Genomic DNA, 24,199 nt, shown 5'->3' with positions numbered 1-24,199 from the left:
CCCAAATATAAGCAGTGTTTTGACGTGCTCGTGCACGATTTCCCCATAGACATCAATGGGGAGAGCCGGCAAAAAAAAAGCCTAACACCTGCGATCGCGGGAAAAAAAGCTCCGTAACGCCGCCCCATTGATGTCTATGGGGAAATATAAAGTTATGTTTAAACCTAACACCCTAACATAAAAACCACATCTAAACACCCCTAATCTGCCGCCCCCGACATTGCTGCCACCTACATTACAGTTATTAACCCCTAATATGTCGCCCCTAACATCGCCGCCACCTAAATAAAACTATTGACCCCTAATTTTCCGCTCCCGATATTGCCGCCACCTAAATACACTTATTAACCCCTAATATGCTGCCCCTAACATTGCTGCCACCTAAATACACTCATTAACCCCTAATATGCCGCCCTTAACATTGCTGCCACCTACATTACAGTTATTAACCCCTAATCTGCCACCCCCAATGTTGCTGCCACTATACTAAAGTTATTAACCCCATAAACCTCTGGCCTCCAACATCACACTAAATAAATATATTAACCCCTAAACTTAACCCTAACCCTAACGTTACCCTAAGCATAACCCTAATGTAACCCTAAGCCTAAGTCTAACCCAAACCACTCTAACTTAAATATAATTAAAATAAATCTAAATTAAACTTACAATTAATAACTAAATAATTCCTATTTAAAACTAAATACTTACCTGTAAAAAACACCTAAGCTAGCTACAATATAACTAATAGATACATTGTACCTAGCTTATATTTTATTTTTATTTCACAGGTTAGTTTGTATTTATTTTAACTAGGTACAATAGTTAGTAAATAGTTATTAACTATTTAATAACTACCTAGCTAAAATAAATACAAATTTACCTGTAAAATAAAACTAACCTAACATTACAATAAAATAAATTAAATTAAGAAAATACAATTATCTAAATTACAAAAAAACAAAACACTAAATTGCACAAAATTAAAAACTAAATGATCAAAAATAAAAATGAATTACTCCTGATCTAATAACCCTATCAAAATAACCCCCCCCCCCCGCAAATAAAAAAAACACCTAGCCTACACTAAACTGCCAGTAGCCCTTAAATGGGCCTTTTGCGGGGCATTGCCCCAAAGAAATCAGCTCTTCTACCTGTAAAAAAAAAAAAAAAATACAAACAACCCCCCCAACAGTAAAACCCACCACCCACATAACCAACCCCCCAAATAAAAACCTATATAAATAAACCTAAGCTAACCATTGCCCTAAAAAAAGGGCATTTGGATGGGCATTGCCCTTAAATGGGCATTTAGCTCTTTTACAGTGCCCAAAACCCTACTCTAAAAATAAAATCCACCCAATAATCCCTTAAAAAAACCTAACACTAACCCCCGACAATCCACTTACCGTTTTCAAAGACCGGATATCCATCCTCATCCAGGCTGCAGAAGTCTTCATCCAAGCAGGCCGAAGTCGTCATCGAAGCCGGCAGAAGTCTTCATCCAATCGGGCAGAAGTCTTCATCCAGACGGCATCTTCTATCTTCATCCAGTGGGTCCATCTTCAAGACATCCGACCCGGAGCATCCTCTTCTTTCGATGGCCGCTGAAGAATGAAGTTTCCCTTTAAGTGACGTCATCCAAGATGGCGTCCCTTACATTCTGATTGGCTGATAGAATTCTATCAGCCAATAGGAATTAAAGGTGAAAAAATCCTTTTGGCTGTTGCAATCAGCCAATAGAATTGCGCTTTAATCCTATTGGCTGATCCAATCAGCCAATAGGATTGAGCTTGCATTCTATTGGCTATTCCAATCAGCCATAGAATGCAAGCTCAATCCTATTGGCGGATTGGATCAGCCAATAGAATTAAAGCTCAAAAGAGATGGGGGAGAGAGAGCAAAATATGTAGGAGAGAGAAAGCAAAAGAGGGGGAGAGAGAGCAAAAGAGAGGGGGAGAGAGCAAAAGGGAGGGGGGAGAGAGAGATCAAAAGAGGGGGAGAGTGAAAGAGAGGGGGAGAGAGAGAGCAAAAGAGATGGGGAAGAGAGCAAAAGAAAGGGGGGAGAGAGAGCAAAAGAGAGGGGGGAATGAGAGCAAAGGAGAGCGAGAGAGCGCAAAAGAGAGGGGAGAGAGAGAGCGCGCATTAGAGAGGGGGAAAGAGAGAGAGCAAAAGAGGGGGAGAGAGAGCAAAAGAGAAAGGGGTGGGACCGCTGTACTACAAAAAATGGCCTGTGTACATGGGCTTTAGGACTAGTCCTCAATAAAAGACTATTAAACAGAAATAATAGAAGTGAATTGGAAAGTTGTTTAAAAATCATGACTGTTTAATTATGACTTTACTGTCCCTTTAAGAAGAATGTAGGTGTTCCCTGCTGCAGCTCTTTCTGCTGGTTGCTTGTATAACATTGCTACACACACTGCATCCATATAGTGCTTAAAGGGACGGTCTAGGAAAAATTAAACATTCATAATTCAGATAGGCCATGCAATTTTTACATATATATATACAAGGCAATGAGCTTACAGTTAATTTTCTAGCATCTTTTACAACGTTTTTTTTTTTTTTAAAAAAGGCCATGCCATTTTAAACAACTTTCCAATTTACTTTTATCATCAAGTTTGCTTTGTTCTCTTTGTATTCTTTGTTGAAAGCTAAACCTAGGTAGACTCAAATGCTAATTTCTAAACCCTTGAATGCAGCCTCTTATCTCAGTGCATTTTGACAGTTTTTCACAGCTAGACAGTGCTAGTTCATGTATGTCATATAGATTACATTGTGCTCACTCCCGTGGAGTTATTTATGAGCCAGTACTGATTGGCTAAAATGCAAGTCTATCAAAAGAACTGAGAAAAGGGGGCAGTCTGCAGAGGAGAGAGAGAGAGCAAAAGAGGGGGTAGAGAGAGAGCAAAAGAGGGGGGAGAGAGAGCAAAAGAGGGGGGAGAGAGAGCAAAAGAGAGGGGAGAGAGAGCAAAAGAGGGGGGAGAGCGAGGAAAAGAGAGGGAAGAGAGAGCAAAAGAGGGGGGAGAGAGAGCAAAATAGTTAGGAGAGAGAAAGCAAAAGAGGGGGGAGAGAGCAAAAGAGAGGGGGGGAGAGAGAGCAAAAGAGAGGGGGAGAGAGCAAAAAAGAGAGGGGGAAGAGAGAGAGCAAAAGAGAGGGGGAGTGAAAGAGCAAAAGCGAGGGGGAGAGAGAAAGAGTGCAAAAGAGAGGGGGGAGAGCAAAAGAGGGGGGAGAGAGCAAAATAGGTAGGAGAGAGAAAGCAAAAGAGGGGGGTGAGCAAAAGAAAGGGGGAGAGAGAAAGCAAAAGATGGGGGGCGAGCAAAAGAAATGGGGAGAGAGAGCAAAAGAGAGGGGAGAGAGCAAAATAGGGGGTGAGAGCAAAAGAGGGGGGAGAGAGCAAAAGAGGGAGGAGAGAAAGCAAAATATTTAGGAGAGAGAAAGCCAAAGAAGAGGAGAGAGAGCAAAAGAGAGGGGGAGAGAGAGAGATCAAAAGAGAGGGAGAGTGAAAGAGAGCAAAAGAGAGGGGGAGAGAGAAAAAGAGGGGGAGAGAGAAAGAGAGGGAGAGAGAGAACAAAAGAGATGGGGGAGATAGAGCAAAAAGAAAGGGGGAGAGAGAGCAAAAGAGAGGGGGGAGAGAGAGCAAAGGAGAGCGAGAGAGCGCAAAAGAGAGGGGAGGGAGAGAGAGCGCAAAAGAGAGGGGGAGAGAGAGTGCATTAGAGGGGGGGGAGAGAGAGCGCAAAAGAAAGGGGGGAGAGAGAGCAAAGGAGAGCGAGAGAGCGCAAAAGAGAGGGGGAGAGAGAGAGCAAAAGAGAGGGGGAGAGAGAGCAAAAGCGAGGGGGAGAGAGAAAGAGTGCAAAAGAGAGGGGGGAGAGCAAAAGAGGGGGGAGAGAGAGCAAAATAGGTAGGAGAGAGAAAGCAAAAGAGGGGGGTGAGCAAAAGAAAGGGGGAGAGAGAAAGCAAAAGAAGGGGGGCGAGCAAAAGAAATGGGGAGAGAGAGCAAAAGAGAGGGGAGAGAGCAAAATAGGGGGTGAGAGCAAAAGAGGGGGGAGAGAGCAAAAGAGATGGGGGAGATAGAGCAAAAAGAAAGGGGGAGAGAGAGCAAAAGAGAGGGGGGAGAGAGAGCAAAGGAGAGCGAGAGAGCGCAAAAGAGAGGGGAGGGAGAGAGAGCGCAAAAGAGAGGGGGAGAGAGAGTGCATTAGAGAGGGGGGAGAGAGAGAGCAAAAAAGAAAGGGGGAGAGAGAGCAAAAGAAAGGGGGGAGAGAGAGCAAAGGAGAGCGAGAGAGCGCAAAAGAGAGGGGGAGAGAGAGAGCAAAAGAGAGGGGGAGAGAGAGCAAAAGAGAATGGGAAGAGAGAGAGAAAGGGGTGGGACCACTGTACTACAAAAAATGGCCTGTGTACACAGGCTTTAGGACTAGTCCTCAATAAAAGACTATTAAACAGAAATAATAGAAGTGAATTGGAAAGTTGTTTAAAAATCATGACTGTCTATTTATGACTTTACTGTCCCTTTAAGAAGAATGTAGGTGTTCCCTGCTTTAGCCCTTTCTGCTGGTTGCTTGTATAACATTGCTACACACACTGCATCCATATAGTGCTTAAAGGGACAGTCTAGGAAAAATGAAACATTCATAATTCAGATAGGCCATGCAATTTTAAACAACTTTCCAATTTACTTTTATCATCAAGTTTGCTTTGGTCTCTTTGTATTCTTTGTTGAAAGCTAAACCTAGGTAGACTCAAATGCTAATTTCTAAACCCTTGAATGCAGCCTCTTATCTCAGTGCATTTTGACAGTTTTTCACAGCTAGACAGTGCTAGTTCATGTATGTCATGTAGATTGCATTGTGCTCACTCCCGTGGGGTTATTTATGAGTCAGTACTGATTTTCTAAAATGCAAGTCTGTCAAAAGAACTGAGAAAGAGGGTGAGGTCTGCAGAGGCTTAGATACAAGGCTATCACAGAGGTAAAAAATACATTAATATAACAGTGCTGGTTATGCAAAACTGGGGAATAAGTAATAATGGAATTATCTATATTTTTAAACAATACAAATTCTGGAGGGGACTGCCCCTTTAAGACACATGCACTCTCCTGAGCATACCTAGGTGGGATTACTCAATAAATCAGGTGGGATTATTCTATAAATCAGGTGGGATTACTCTATAAATCAGGTTGGATTATTCTACAAATCAGTTGGGATAGCGGTATAAATCAGGTGGGATAGCAGTATACATCAGGTGGGATAGCGGTATACATCAGGTGGGATTCCTCTATACATCAGGTGGGATAGCGGTATACATCAGGTGGGATAGCGGTATACATCAGGTGGGATTCCTCTATACATCAGGTGGGATAGCGGTATAAATCAGGTGGGATTCCTCTATACATCAGGTGGGATAGTGGTATAAATCAGGTGGGATAGCAGTATACATCAGGTGGGATAGCAGTATACATCAGGTGGGATAGCAGTATACATCAGGTGGGATAGCGGTATACATCAGGTGGGATAGCTGTATAAATCAGGTGGGATTCCTCTATACATCAGGTGGGATAGTGGTATAAATCAGGTGGGATTCCTCTATACATCAGGTGGGATAGCGGTATAAATCAGGTGGGATAGCAGTATAAATCAGGTGGGATTCCTCTATACATCAGGTGGGATAGCAGTATACATCAGGTGGGATAGCGGTATAAATCAGGTGGGATAGCAGTATAAATCAGGTGGGGTAGCAGTATAAATGAGGTGGGATTCCTCTATACATCAGGTGGGATAGCGGTATAAATCAGGTGGGATAGCAGTATAAATCAGGTGGGGTAGCAGTATAAATGAGGTGGGATTCCTCTATACATCAGGTGGGATAGCGGTATAAATCAGGTGGGATTCCTCTATACATCAGGTGGGATAGCGGTATAAATCAGGTGGGATTCCTCTATACATCAGGTGGGATAGCGGTATAAATCAGGTGGGATTCCTCTATACATCAGGTGGGATAGCGGTATAAATCAGGTGGGATTCCTCTATACATCAGGTGGGATAGCAGTATACATCAGGTGGGATAGCGGTATAAATCAGGTGGGATAGCGGTATAAATCAGGTGGGATAGCGGTATAAATCAGGTGGGATAGCGGTATACATCAGGTGGGATTCCTCTATACATCAGGTGGGATAGCGGTATAAATCAGGTGGGATAGCGGTATAAATCAGGTGGGGTAGCAGTATAAATGAGGTGGGATTCCTGTATACATCAGGTGGGATAGTGGTATAAATCAGGTGGGATTCCTCTATACATCAGGTGGGATAGCGGTATAAATCAGGTGGTATAGCAGTATAAATCAGGTGGGATTCCTCTTTACATCAGGTGGGATAGCGGTATAAATCAGGTGGGATTCCTCTATACATCAGGTGGTATAGCGGTATAAATCAGGTGGGATTCCTCTATACATCAGGTGGGATAGCGGTATAAATCAGGTGGGATTCCTCTATACATCAGGTGGGATAGCGGTATAAATCAGGTGGGATTCCTCTATACATCAGGTGGGATAGCGGTATAAATCAGGTGGGATTCCTCTATACATCAGGTGGGATAGCAGTATAAATCAGGTGGGATACCTCTATACATCAGGTGGGATAGCGGTCTAAATCAGGTGGGATTCCTCTATACATCAGGTGGGATAGCGGTATAAATCAGGTGGGATAGCAGTATAAATCAGGTGGGATTCCTCTATACATCAGGTGGGATAGCGGTATAAATCAGGTGGGATTCCTCTATACATCAGGTGGGATAGCGGTATAAATCAGGTGGGATTCTTCTATACATCAGGTGGGATAGCGGTATAAATCAGGTGGGATAGCAGTATAAATCAGGTGGGATTCCTCTATACATCAGGTGGGATAGCGGTATAAATCAGGTGGGATTCCTCTATACATCAGGTGGGATAGCGGTATAAATCAGGTGGGATTCTTCTATACATCAGGTGGGATACCTCTATACATCAGGTGGGATAGCGGTATAAATCAGGTGGAATTCCTCTATACATCAGGTGGGATAGCGGTATAAATCAGGTGGGGTTCCTCTATACATCAGGTGCGATAGTGGTATAAATCAGGTGGGATAGCAGTATAAATCAAGTGGGATAGCGGTATAAATCAGGTGGGATTCCTCTATACATCAGGTGGGATAGCGGTATAAATCAGGAGTGATAGCGGTATTAATCAGGTGGGATTCCTCTATACATCAGGTGGTATAGCGGTATAAATCAGGTGGGATAGCGGTATAAATCAGGTGGGATAGCGGTATAAATCAGTTAGGATTCCTCTTTACATCAGGTGGGAAAGCGGTATAAATCAGGTGGGATAGCGGTATAAATCAGTTAGGATTCCTCTTTACATCAGGTGGGATAGCGGTATAAATCAGTTAGGATTCCTCTTTACATCAGGTGCGATAGTGGTATAAATCAGGTGGGATAGCAGTATAAATCAAGTGGGATAGCGGTATAAATCAGGTGGGATTCCTCTATACATCAGGTGGGATAGCGGTATAAATCAGGAGTGATAGCGGTATTAATCAGGTGGGATTCCTCTATACATCAGGTGGTATAGCGGTATAAATCAGGTGGGATAGCGGTATAAATCAGGTGGGATAGCGGTATAAATCAGTTAGGATTCCTCTTTACATCAGGTGGGATAGCGGTATAAATCAGTTAGGATTCCTCTATACATCAGGTGGGATAGCGGTATAAATCAGGTGGGATTCATCTATACATCAGGTGGGATAGCGGTATAAATCAGGTGGGATTCCTCTATACATCAGGTGGGATAGCGGTATAAATCAGGTGGGATTCCTCTATACATCAGGTGGGATAGCGGTATAAATCAGGTGGGATTCCTCTATACATCAGGTGGGATAGCGGTATAGATCAGGTGGGATTCCTCTATACATCAGGTGGGATAGCGGTATAAATCAGGTGGGATTCCTCTATACATCAGGTGGGATAGCGGTATAAATCAGGTGGGATAGCGGTATAAATCAGGTGGGATTCCTCTATACATCAGGTGGTATAGCGGTATAAATCAGGTGGGATTCCTCTATACATCAGGTGGGATAGCGGTATAAATCAGGTGGGATAGCGGTATAAATCAGGTGGGATAGCGGTATACATCAGGTGGGATAGCGGTATAAATCAGGTGGGATTCCTCTATACATCAGGTGGGATAGCGGTATACATCAGGTGGGATAGCGGTATAAATCAGGTGGGATAGCGGTATACATCAGGTGGGATAGCGGTATACATCAGGTGGGATAGCGGTATACATCAGGTGGGATAGCGGTATAAATCAGGAGTGATAGCGGTATTAATCAGGTGGGATTCCTCTATACATCAGGTGGTATAGCGGTATAAATCAGGTGGGATAGCGGTATAAATCAGTTAGGATTCCTCTATACATCAGGTGGGATAGCGGTATAAATCAGATGGGATTCATCTATACATCAGGTGGGATAGCGGTATAAATCAGGTGGGATTCCTCTATACATCAGGTGGGATAGCGGTATAAATCAGGTGGGATTCCTCTATACATCAGGTGGGATTCCTCTATACATCAGGTGGGATTCCTCTATACATCAGGTGGGATAGCGGTATAAATCAGGTGGGATTCCTCTATACATCAGGTGGGATAGCGGTATAAATCAGGTGGGATTCCTCTATACATCAGGTGGGATAGCGGTATAGATCAGGTGGGATAGCGGTATAAATCAGGTGGGATTCCTCTATACATCAGGTGGGATAGCAGTATAAATCAGGTGGGATTCCTCTATACATCAGGTGGGATAGCGGTATAAATCAGGTGGGATAGCGGTATAAATCAGGTGGGATTCCTCTATACATCAGGTGGTATAGCGGTATAAATCAGGTGGGATTCCTCTATACATCAGGTGGGATAGCGGTATAAATCAGGTGGAATAGCGGCATAAATCAGGTGGGATAGCGGTATACATCAGGTGGGATAACGGTATACATCAGGTGGTATAGCGGTATAAATCAGGTGGGATAACGGTATACATCAGGTGGTATAGCGGTATAAATCAGGTGGGATTCCTCTATACATCAGGTGGGACAGCGGTATACATCAGGTGGGATAGCGGTATAAATCAGGAGTGATAGCGGTATTAATCAGGTGGGATTCCTCTATACATCAGGTGGTATAGCGGTATAAATCAGGTGGGATAGCGGTATAAATCAGTTAGGATTCCTCTATACATCAGGTGGGATAGCGGTATAAATCAGATGGGATTCATCTATACATCAGGTGGGATAGCGGTATAAATCAGGTGGGATTCCTCTATAAATCAGGTGGGATTCCTCTATACATCAGGTGGGATTCCTCTATACATCAGGTGGGATAGCGGTATAAATCAGGTGGGATTCCTCTATACATCAGGTGGGATAGCGGTATAAATCAGGTGGGATTCCTCTATACATCAGGTGGGATAGCGGTATAAATCAGGTGGGATTCCTCTATACATCAGGTGGGATAGCGGTATAGATCAGGTGGGATAGCGGTATAAATCAGGTGGGATTCCTCTATACATCAGGTGGGATAGCAGTATAAATCAGGTGGGATTCCTCTATACATCAGGTGGGATAGCGGTATAAATCAGGTGGGATAGCGGTATAAATCAGGTGGGATTCCTCTATACATCAGGTGGTATAGCAGTATAAATCAGGTGGGATTCCTCTATACATCAGGTGGGATAGCGGTATAAATCAGGTGGGATAGCGGTATAAATCAGGTGGGATTCCTCTATACATCAGGTGGGATAGCGGTATAAATCAGGTGGAATAGCGGCATAAATCAGGTGGGATAGCGGTATACATCAGGTGGGATAACGGTATACATCAGGTGGTATAGCGGTATAAATCAGGTGGGATAACGGTATACATCAGGTGGTATAGCGGTATAAATCAGGTGGGATTCCTCTATACATCAGGTGGGACAGCGGTATACATCAGGTGGGATAGCGGTATAAATCAGGTGGGATAGCGGTATACATCAGGTGGGATAGCGGTATAAATCAGGTGGGATAGCGGTATAAATCAGGTGGGATAGCGGTATACATCAGGTGGGATAGCGGTATACATCAGGTGGGATAGCGGTATACATCAGGTGGGATAGCGGTATAAATCAGGTGGGATTCCTCTATACATCAGGTGGGATAGTGGTATAAATCAGGTGGGACAGCGGTATAAATCAGGTGGGATAGCGGTATAAATCAGGTGTGATAGCGGTATACATCAGGTGGGATAGCGGTATACATCAGGTGGGATAGCGGTATAAATCAGGTGGGATAGCGGTATACATCAGGTGGGATAGCGGCATAAATCAGGTGGGATAGCGGTATAAATCAGGTGGGATAGCGGTATACATCAGGTGGGATAGCGGTATACATCAGGTGGGATAGCGGTATAAATCAGGTGGGATAGCGGTATACATCAGGTGGGATAGCGGTATACATCAGGTGGGATAGCGGTATAAATCAGGTGGGACAGCATTTACCCTCTAATGTAGTTGGGGTTTCCCTCCGGACAGGTGTTGCAGGTCCCTTCCATCCTCTCTAATTATGATCCCAGTGACGTCACTCTTTTCTTTTCTTCTTTATTAAGGGTATTTTTCATTGTTTTATTTCTCACATGTTTTGGTCATGGTATCATTTTGATTATTGTATTGCTTTTGGTGTAAGGTTTTTTTTCTGTGGGAAGATGTCTCTTATATTATTTTTGTAATTACTATGCCATTTTGTTTGGGATTACAAACAAAATTCTTGTTGGCTATATTAAAATGGACTAAAAGAGTACTTGATTCCCTGTCTTTTACTGATAGCGTATTACACTGTCATTTCTTCCTTATTTTGTGATAATATACTAGTGTATGGGTCTGCACCATTTCATTTAAAAAGGATGTTTATATAGCCTTTAAAACAGCAGTTCTCCTCCCATCTTTGCTTACTCTATAAATCAAATGGTATTATTCTATAAATCAGGTGAGATTATTCTATAAATCAGGTGAGATTATTCTATAAATCAGGTGAGATTATTCTCTAAATCAGGTTTTAATCAGCCAATATGATTTTAGTAGCTCTCATCCTATTGGCTGATTTGAATTTGAAGATCCAAATCAGCCAATAGGAATGCAAGTGACGCCATTTTTAAACGCCTACCTTGCATTCAATCCTCATTGTGCGGTGGTGATCGTACAAAGAGGATCCCCCACCCTCCATGGCTCCGCGGTCCAAGGTCTTCGCTCTATGCCAGCTTGGTCCTGGATGAAGATGGAAGATGTCGCCAGCTCCAAGAAGACTTCACCGCTGCCTGGAAGAGGACCTTCTCTGCTGGACTTCAGGAACGGCGAGCACCTATTTGTGGTTTAGAGTTAGTTGGGTTTTTTTGTTTGTTTTGTTTTTTAGATTAGGGATTTTGGGCACTGAAAAAGAGCTGAATGCCCTTTTAAGGGCAGTAAAAGAGCTGAATGCCCTTCTAAGGGCAATGCCCATACAAATGCCCCTTTAGGGGCAATGGGTTTAGGAATTTTTAGTGTTAGTTTTTTTAATTTTGGGGGTTTGGTGGGTGGGGGGTTTTTACTGTTCGATGGGGGACTTAGTATTTGTTAAGGTAAAAGAGCTGTTTAACTTAGGGCAATGCCCTACAAAAGGTCCTTTTAAGGGCTATTGGTATTTTAGTATTAGATTAAGGGGTGTTTTTATTTTGGGGTGGCTTTTTTATTTTCATAGGGATTAGGTTAAAATTTTGGATAATTTGGTTCATTTTTTTTCTGTAATTTTAGCCTTTTTTATTTTTTTCTGGAATTTTAAATTTAATTATTGTAATTTAATTTTAGGATAAATTTTTACATTAATGTTAGGATTTTTTTTTATTCCAATTTAGGATTTTTTAAATTAATGTAATAGGGGTTAATTTAGGGGATGTTGGGTTAGGGGGCATGGTGGATTAGAGGTTAATAGTTTTAATAGCTAGTTTGTGTTGTGGGGCATGGCGGTTTAGAGGTTAATACATTTATTATAAGTTGCGATGTGGGGGGGTGGCGGATAGAGGGGTTTTGACGTGTCGGGTTAGATTTCAATGGGAAAAAGGTCTCATAAAGCACTTTTTCCCTGTTTTACACCTAGTTGAGCTGGGTGTAATTTTTGTTACTGTATCGGCAGCCTCCGACAGTGTATTAATGGTTATCGCGGGCATTGGAAACCGGGTATAATTTAAAGATTAGCGGCTTCTGATACTTTGTATGGGACACGATTATGTTTTCGGCTGCCAGAGTCCGGTTGCCGAAATTGAGTTATAACGGGCCATTGGAAGCAGTCGGTGAACGATATTGCTTCCGACAGCTTATTTAAGGGTTTGCGAATGCACGTGGACCTAATTACAGCTCAATGGAAACAAGCTCTCAATTAATACTAATTACATTTACTTTTCCGGGGTCTGATGAGAGTAATCAGTAAAGCAGTGACTATGAGGTGCACGTGGCTATATTCCTTATGGTAAAAAGAGTATAAAAATATCAGAAATGTTGTTATATATAAAAAAGTTACAATTATGATCTAGCTACAAAAACATTTAGTGTTTTTTTTATTGGTCACATGACCTGACCTTCCATACGGCTTTAGCTGCTGTCTCTTTTGTTTTGTGGCAGTGGGATCTTTGAGGCTATTTCATCCTGAAACTCCTGGGATATTTATCTGTTTTGTGTTTTTATTTTACATAAATCTCACACTGAGTCACTGGCCCTGCAAAATATCTTTACAAAAAAATAAGAGCCAGATTATGAGTGGAGCGCAAAATTGCTCTTTTGCAAGCGTGATATTTGCCCTCCACTCGTAATTTCAGCGCACGCAATTGTACAGTGGTATTTCAAGTGGCTCGTTGCATGAAAGCTTTGCGCTTAATAGAGCACGCTTCCATAGGCTCGTTCTTATTCCGTGACGCACGGCATGAGGACCTAGCACAGCGAAGGGGGTAAGTTGCGCAGCAAAGTGTTAATATACATGTATATACAAATATTAACACATAAATATATATGTATATACACATAGTAACACATAAATATATATTATATACACATAAATATATATGTATATACACATAGTAACACATAAATATATATGTATATACACATAGTAACACATAAATATATATGTATATACACATAGTAATACATAAATATATATGTATATACACATAGTAACACATAAATATATATGTATATACACATAGTAACACATTAATATATATGTATATACACATAGTAACACATTAATATATATGTATATACACATACTAACACATAAATATATATGTATATACACATATTAACACATAAATATATATGTATATACACATAGTAACACATAAATATATATGTATATACACATAGTAACACATTAATATATATGTATATACACATACTAACACATAAATATATATGTATATACACATATTAACACATAAATATATATGTATATACACATATTAACACATAAATATATATATGTATATACACACAGTAACACATAAATATATATGTATATACACATACTAACACATAAATATATATGTATATACACATAGTAACACATAAATATATATGTATATACACATAGTAACACATAAATATATATGTATATACACATAGTAACACATTAATATATATGTATATACACATACTAACACATAAATATATATGTATATACACATATTAACACATAAATATATATGTATATACACATATTAACACATAAATATATATGTATATACACACAGTAACACATAAATATATATGTATATACACATACTAACACATAAATATATATGTATATACACACAGTAACACATAAATATATATGTATACGCACATACTAACACATAAATATATATGTATATACACATAATATCACATAAATATATATGTATATACACATACTAACACATAGATATATATGTATATACACATAGTAATACATAAATATATATGTATATACACATAGTAACACATAAATATATATGTATATACACATAATAACACATAAATATATATGTATATACACATAATAACACATAAATATATATGTATATACACATAGTAGCACATAAATATATATGTATATAAACATACTAACACATAAATATATATATGTATATACACATAATAACACATAAATATATATGTATATACACACAGTAACACATAAATATATATGTATATAAACATAATAACACCTAAATATATATGTATATACACATAATAACACATAAATATATATGTATATACACATAGTAACACATAAATATATATGTATATACATATAGTAACACATAAATATATATGTATATACACATAGTAACACACACATATATGTATATACACATAGTAACACATAAATATATATGTATATACACATACTAACACATAAATATATATGTATATACACATAGTAACACATACATATATATGTATATACACATAGTAACACATAAATATATATGTATATACACATAGTAACACATAAATATATATGTATATACACATAGTAACACATAAATATATATGTATATACACCTAGTAACACATAAATATATATGTATATACACATAATAACACATAAATATATATGTATATACACATAATAACACATAAATATATATGTATATACACATAGTAACACATAAATATATATGTATATACACATAATAACACATAAATATATATGTATATACACATACTAACACATAAATATATATGTATATACACATAGTAACACATAAATATATATGTATATACACATAGTAACACATAAATATATATGTATATACACATACTAACACATAAATATATATGTATATACACATACTAACACATAAATATATATGTATATGCACATAGTAACACATGAATATATATGTATATACACATAATAACACATAAATATATATGTATATACACATAATAAAACATAAATATATATGCATATACACATACTAACACATAAATATATATATATACACATAGTAACACATAAATATATATGTATATACACATAGTAACACATAAATATATATGTATATATACATAGTAACACATAAATATATATGTATATACACATACTAACACATAAATATATATATATACACATAGTAACACATAAATATATATATATACACATACTAACACATAAATATATATATATACACATAGTAACACATAAATATATATATATGTATATACACATAGTAACACATAAATATATATGTATATACACATAGTAACACATAAATATATATGTATATACACATAGTAACACATAAATATATATGTATATACACATAGTAACACATAAATATATATGTATATACACATAGTAACACATAAATATATATGTATATACACATAGTAACACATAAATATATATGCATATACACATACTAACACATAAATATATATGTATATACACATAATAACACATAGATATATACTGTATGTATATACACATAGTAACACATAAATATATATATGTATATAAGCATATTAACACATAAATATATATGCATATACACATTATAACACATAAATATATATTTATATACACATAGTAACACATACATATATATGTATATACACATAATAACACATAAATATATATGTATATACACATAGTAATACATAAATATATATGTATATACACATAGTAACACATAAATATATATGTATATACACATAGTAACACATAAATATATATGTATATACACATAGTAACACATAAATATATATGCATATACACATAAATATATATGTATATTCACATATTAGCACTTAAAAATATATGTATATACACATACTAACACATAAATATATATGTATATACACATAATAACACATAAATATATATGTATATACACATACTAACACATAAATATATATGTATATATACATAGTAATACATAAATATATATGTATATACACATACTAACATAAATATATATGTATATACACATACTAACATAAATATATATGTATATACACATACTAACACATAAATATATATGTATATACACATAGTAACACATAAATATATATGTATATACACATAATAACACATAAATATATATGTATATACACATAATAACACATAAATATATATGTATATACACATAGTAGCACATAAATATATATGTATATAAACATACTAACACATAAATATATATATGTATATACACATAATAACACATAAATATATATGTATATACACATACTAACACATAAATATATATGTATATACACATAGTAACACATAAATATATATGTATATACACATAGTAACACATAAATATATATGTATATACACACAGTAACACATAAATATATATGTATATAAACATAATAACACCTAAATATATATGTATATACACATAATAACACATAAATATATATGTATATACACATAGTAACACATAAATATATATGTATATAAACATACTAACACATAAATATATATATGTATATACACATAATAACACATAAATATATATGTATATACACACAGTAACACATAAATATATATGTATACGCACATACTAACACATAAATATATATGTATATACACATAATATCACATAAATATATATGTATATACACATACTAACACATAGATATATATGTATATACACATAGTAATACATAAATATATATGTATATACACATAGTAACACATAAATATATATGTATATACACATAGTAACACATAAATATATATGTATATACACATAATAACACATAAATATATATGTATATACACATAGTAGCACATAAATATATATGTATATAAACATACTAACACATAAATATATATATGTATATACACATAATAACACATAAATATATATGTATATACACACAGTAACACATAAATATATATGTATATAAACATAATAACACCTAAATATATATGTATATACACATAATAACACATAAATATATATGTATATACACATAGTAACACATAAATATATATGTATATACATATAGTAACACATAAATATATATGTATATACACATAGTAACACACACATATATGTATATACACATAGTAACACATACATATATATGTATATACACATAGTAACACATACATATATATGTATATACACATAGTAACACATAAATATATATGTATATACACATAGTAACACATAAATATATATGTATATACACATAGTAACACATAAATATATATGTATATACACCTAGTAACACATAAATATATATGTATATACACATAATAACACATAAATATATATGTATATACACATAATAACACATAAATATATATGTATATACACATAGTAACACATAAATATATATGTATATACACATAATAACACATAAATATATATGTATATACACATACTAACACATAAATATATATGTATATACACATAGTAACACATAAATATATATGTATATACACATAGTAACACATAAATATATATGTATATACACATACTAACACATAAATATATATGTATATACACATACTAACACATAAATATATATGTATATGCACATAGTAACACATGAATATATATGTATATACACATAATAACACATAAATATATATGTATATACACATAATAAAACATAAATATATATGCATATACACATACTAACACATAAATATATATATATACACATAGTAACACATAAATATATATGTATATACACATAGTAACACATAAATATATATGTATATATACATAGTAACACATAAATATATATGTATATACACATACTAACACATAAATATATATATATACACATAGTAACACATAAATATATATATATACACATACTAACACATAAATATATATATATACACATAGTAACACATAAATATATATATATGTATATACACATAGTAACACATAAATATATATGTATATACACATAGTAACACATAAATATATATGTATATACACATAGTAACACATAAATATATATGTATATACACATAGTAACACATAAATATATATGTATATACACATAGTAACACATAAATATATATGTATATACACATAGTAACACATAAATATATATGCATATACACATACTAACACATAAATATATATGTATATACACATAATAACACATAAATATATATGTATATACACATAGTAACACATAAATATATATGTATATACACATAGTAACACATAAATATATATGCATATACACATTATAACACATAAATATATATTTATATACACATAGTAACACATACATATATATGTATATACACATAATAACACATAAATATATATGTATATACACATAGTAATACATAAATATATATGTATATACACATAGTAACACATAAATATATATGTATATACACATAGTAACACATAAATATATATGTATATACACATAGTAACACATAAATATATATGCATATACACATAAATATATATGTATATTCACATATTAGCACTTAAAAATATATGTATATACACATACTAACACATAAATATATATGTATATACACATAATAACACATAAATATATATGTATATACACATACTAACACATAAATATATATGTATATATACATAGTAATACATAAATATATATGTATATACACATACTAACATAAATATATATGTATATACACATACTAACATAAATATATATGTATATACACATACTAACACATAAATATATATGTATATACACATAGTAACACATAAATATATATGTATATACACATAATAACACATAAATATATATGTATATACACATAATAACACATAAATATATATGTATATACACATAGTAGCACATAAATATATATGTATATAAACATACTAACACATAAATATATATATGTATATACACATAATAACACATAAATATATATGTATATACACATACTAACACATAAATATATATGTATATACACATAGTAACACATAAATATATATGTATATACACATAGTAACACATAAATATATATGTATATACACACAGTAACACATAAATATATATGTATATAAACATAATAACACCTAAATATATATGTATATACACATAATAACACATAAATATATATGTATATACACATAGTAACACATAAATATATATGTATATAAACATACTAACACATAAATATATATATGTATATACACATAATAACACATAAATATATATGTATATACACATAGTAACACATAAATATATATGTATATACATATAGTAACACATAAATATATATGTATATACACATAGTAACACATACATATATGTATATACACATAGTAACACATACATATATATGTATATACACATAGTAACACATACATATATATGTATATACACATAGTAACACATAAATATATATGTATATACACATAGTAACACATACATATATATGTATATACACATAGTAACACATAAATATATATGTATATACACATAGTAACACATGAATATATATGTATATACACATAATAACACATAAATATATATGTATATACACATAATAAAACATAAATATATATGCATATACACATACTAACACATAAATATATATATATACACATAGTAACACATAAATATATATGTATATACACATAGTAACACATAAATATATATGTATATACACATAGTAACACATAAATATATATGTATATACACATACTAACACATAAATATATATACACATAGTAACACATAAATATATATATATACACATAGTAACACATAAATATATATATATATACACATAGTAACACATAAATATATATATATACACATACTAACACATAAATATATATATATACACATAGTAACACATAAATATATATGTATATACACATAGTAACACATAAATATATATGTATATACACATAGTAACACATAAATATATATGTATATACACATAGTAACACATAAATATATATGTATATACACATAGTAACACATAAATATATATGTATATACACATAGTAACACATAAATATATATGCATATACACATTATAACACATAAATATATATTTATATACACATAGTAACACATAAATATATATGTATATACACACAGTAACACATAAATATATATGTATATACACATAATAACACATAAATATATATGTATATACACATAGTAACACATAAATATATATGTATATACACATAGTAACACATAAATATATATGCATATACACATTATAACACATAAATATATATTTATATACACATAGTAACACATACATATATATGTATATACACATAATAACACATAAATATATATGTATATACACATAATAACACATAAATATATATGTATATACACATAGTAATACATAAATATATATGTATATACACATAGTAACACATAAATATATATGTATATACACATAGTAACACATAAATATATATGTATATACACATAGTAACACATAAATATATATGTATATACACATAGTAACACATAAATATATATGTATATACACATAGTAACACATAAATATATATGCATATACACATAAATATATATGTATATTCACATATTAGCACTTAAAAATATATGTATATACACATACTAACACATAAATATATATGTATATACACATAATAACACATAAATATTTATGTATATACACATAATAACACATAAATATATATGTATATACACATACTAACACATAAATATATATGTATATACACATAATAACACATAAATATATATGTATATACACATACTAACACATAAATATATATGTATATATACATAGTAATACATAAATATATATGTATATACACATACTAACATAAATATATATGTATATACACATACTAACATAAATATATATGTATATACACATACTAACACATAAATATATATGTATATACACATAGTAACACATAAATATATATGTATATACACATAATAACACATAAATATATATGTATATACACATAATAACACATAAATATATATGTATATACACATAGTAGCACATAAATATATATGTATATAAACATACTAACACATAAATATATATATGTATATACACATAATAACACATAAATATATATGTATATACACACAGTAACACATAAATATATATGTATATAAACATAATAACACCTAAATATATATGTATATACACATAATAACACATAAATATATATGTATATACACATAGTAACACATAAATATATATTTATATACATATAGTAACACATAAATATATATGTATATACACATAGTAACACATACATATATATGTATATACACATAGTAACACATACATATATATGTATATACACATAGTAACACATACATATATATGTATATACACATAGTAACACATAAATATATATGTATATACACATAGTAACACATAAATATATATGTATATACACATAGTAACACATAAATATATATGTATATACACCTAGTAACACATAAATATATATGTATATACACATAATAACACATAAATATATATGTATATACACATAATAACACATAAATATATATGTATATACACATAATAACACATAAATATATATGTATATACACATAGTAACACATAAATATATATGTATATACACATAATAACACATAAATATATATGTATATACACATACTAACACATAAATATATATGTATATACACATAGTAACACATAAATATATATGTATATACACATAGTAACACATAAATATATATGTATATACACATAGTAACACATAAATATATATGTATATACACATACTAACACATAAATATATATGTATATACACATACTAACACATAAATATATATGTATATACACATAGTAACACATGAATATATATGTATATACACATAATAACACATAAATATATATGTATATACACATAATAAAACATAAATATATATGCATATACACATACTAACACATAAATATATATATATATACACATAGTAACACATAAATATATATGTATATACACATAGTAACACATAAATATATATGCATATACACATACTAACACATAAATATATATGTATATACACATAATAACACATAAATATATATGTATATACACATAGTAACACATAAATATATATGTATATACACATAGTAACACATAAATATATATGCATATACACATTATAACACATAAATATATATTTATATACACATAGTAACACATACATATATATGTATATACACATAATAACACATAAATATATATGTATATACACATAATAACACATAAATATATATTTATATACACATAGTAATACATAAATATATATGTATATACACATAGTAACACATAAATATATATGTATATGCACATAGTAACACATAAATATATATGTATATACACATAGTAACACATAAATATATATGTATATACACATAGTAACACATAAATATATATGTATATACACATAGTAACACATAAATATATATGCATATACACATAAATATATATGTATATTCACATATTAGCACTTAAAAATATATGTATATACACATACTAACACATAAATATATATGTATATACACATAATTACACATAAATATTTATGTATATACACATAATAACACATAAATATATATGTATATACACATACTAACACATAAATATATATGTATATACACATAATAACACATAAATATATATGTATATACACATACTAACACATAAATATATATGTATATATACATAGTAATACATAAATATATATGTATATACACATACTAACATAAATATATATGTATATACACATACTAACATAAATATATATGTATATACACATACTAACACATAAATATATATGTATATACACATAGTAACACATAAATATATATGTATATACACATAATAACACATAAATATATATGTATACACACATACTAACACATAAATATATATGTATATGCACATAGTAACACATAAATATATATGTATATACACATAGTAACACATACATATAAATGTATATACACATAGTAACACATAAATATATATGTATATGCACATAGTAACACATAAATATATATGTATATACACACAGTAACACATAAATATATATGTATATACACATACTAACACATAAATATATATGTATACACACATACTAACACATAAATATATATGTATATACACCTATTAACACATAAATATATATGTATATACACATAGTAACACATAAATATATATGTATATACACATAATAACACATAAATATATATGTATATACACATACTAACACATATATATTTATGTGTTAGTATGTGTATATACATATATATTTATGTGTTAGTATGTGTATATACATATATATTTATGTGTTATTATGTGTATATACATATATATTTATGTGTTACTATGTGTATATACATATATATTTATGTGTTAATAGGTGTATATACATATATCTTTATGTGTTAGTATGTGTGTATACATATATATTTATGTATATACACCTATTAACACATAAATATATATGTATATACACATAGTAACACATAAATATATATGTATATACACATACTAACACATAAATATATATGTATATACACATGGTAACACTTACATATATATACTGTATATACACATAATAACACATAAATATATATGTATATACACATACTAACACATAAATATATATGTATATACACATAGTAACACATAAATATATATGTATATACATATAGTAACACATAAATATATATGTATATACACATACTAACACATAAATATATATGTATATACACATACTAACACATAAATATATATGTATATACACACACTAACACATAAATATATATGTATATACACATAGTAACACATAAATATATATGTATATACACATAGTAACACATAAATATATATGTATATACACATACTAACACATAAATATATATATGTATATACACATAATAACACATAAATATATATGTATATACACATACTAACACATAAATATATATGTATATACACATAGTAACACATAAATATATATATATGTATATACACATAATAACACATAAATATATATGTATATGCACATAGTAACACATAAATATATATGTATATACACATAGTAACACATAAATATATATGTAT

At 31.4% G+C, this 24,199-nt stretch overlaps 1 protein-coding gene across 1 annotated transcript in view; it reads left to right on the top strand.

Annotated features, from left to right (window-relative positions):
• PDE3A (phosphodiesterase 3A) overlaps positions 1–24,199 on the top strand; it is a 544,656-nt gene that overhangs the window by 318,019 nt on the left and 202,438 nt on the right. The window lies entirely within an intron of this gene.

The sequence above is a fragment of the Bombina bombina genome, chromosome 6 (genome assembly GCF_027579735.1).
Source record: "Bombina bombina isolate aBomBom1 chromosome 6, aBomBom1.pri, whole genome shotgun sequence".
Lineage (NCBI taxonomy): Eukaryota > Metazoa > Chordata > Amphibia > Anura > Bombinatoridae > Bombina > Bombina bombina.
This window is presented reverse-complemented; position numbering and strand designations above follow the sequence as displayed.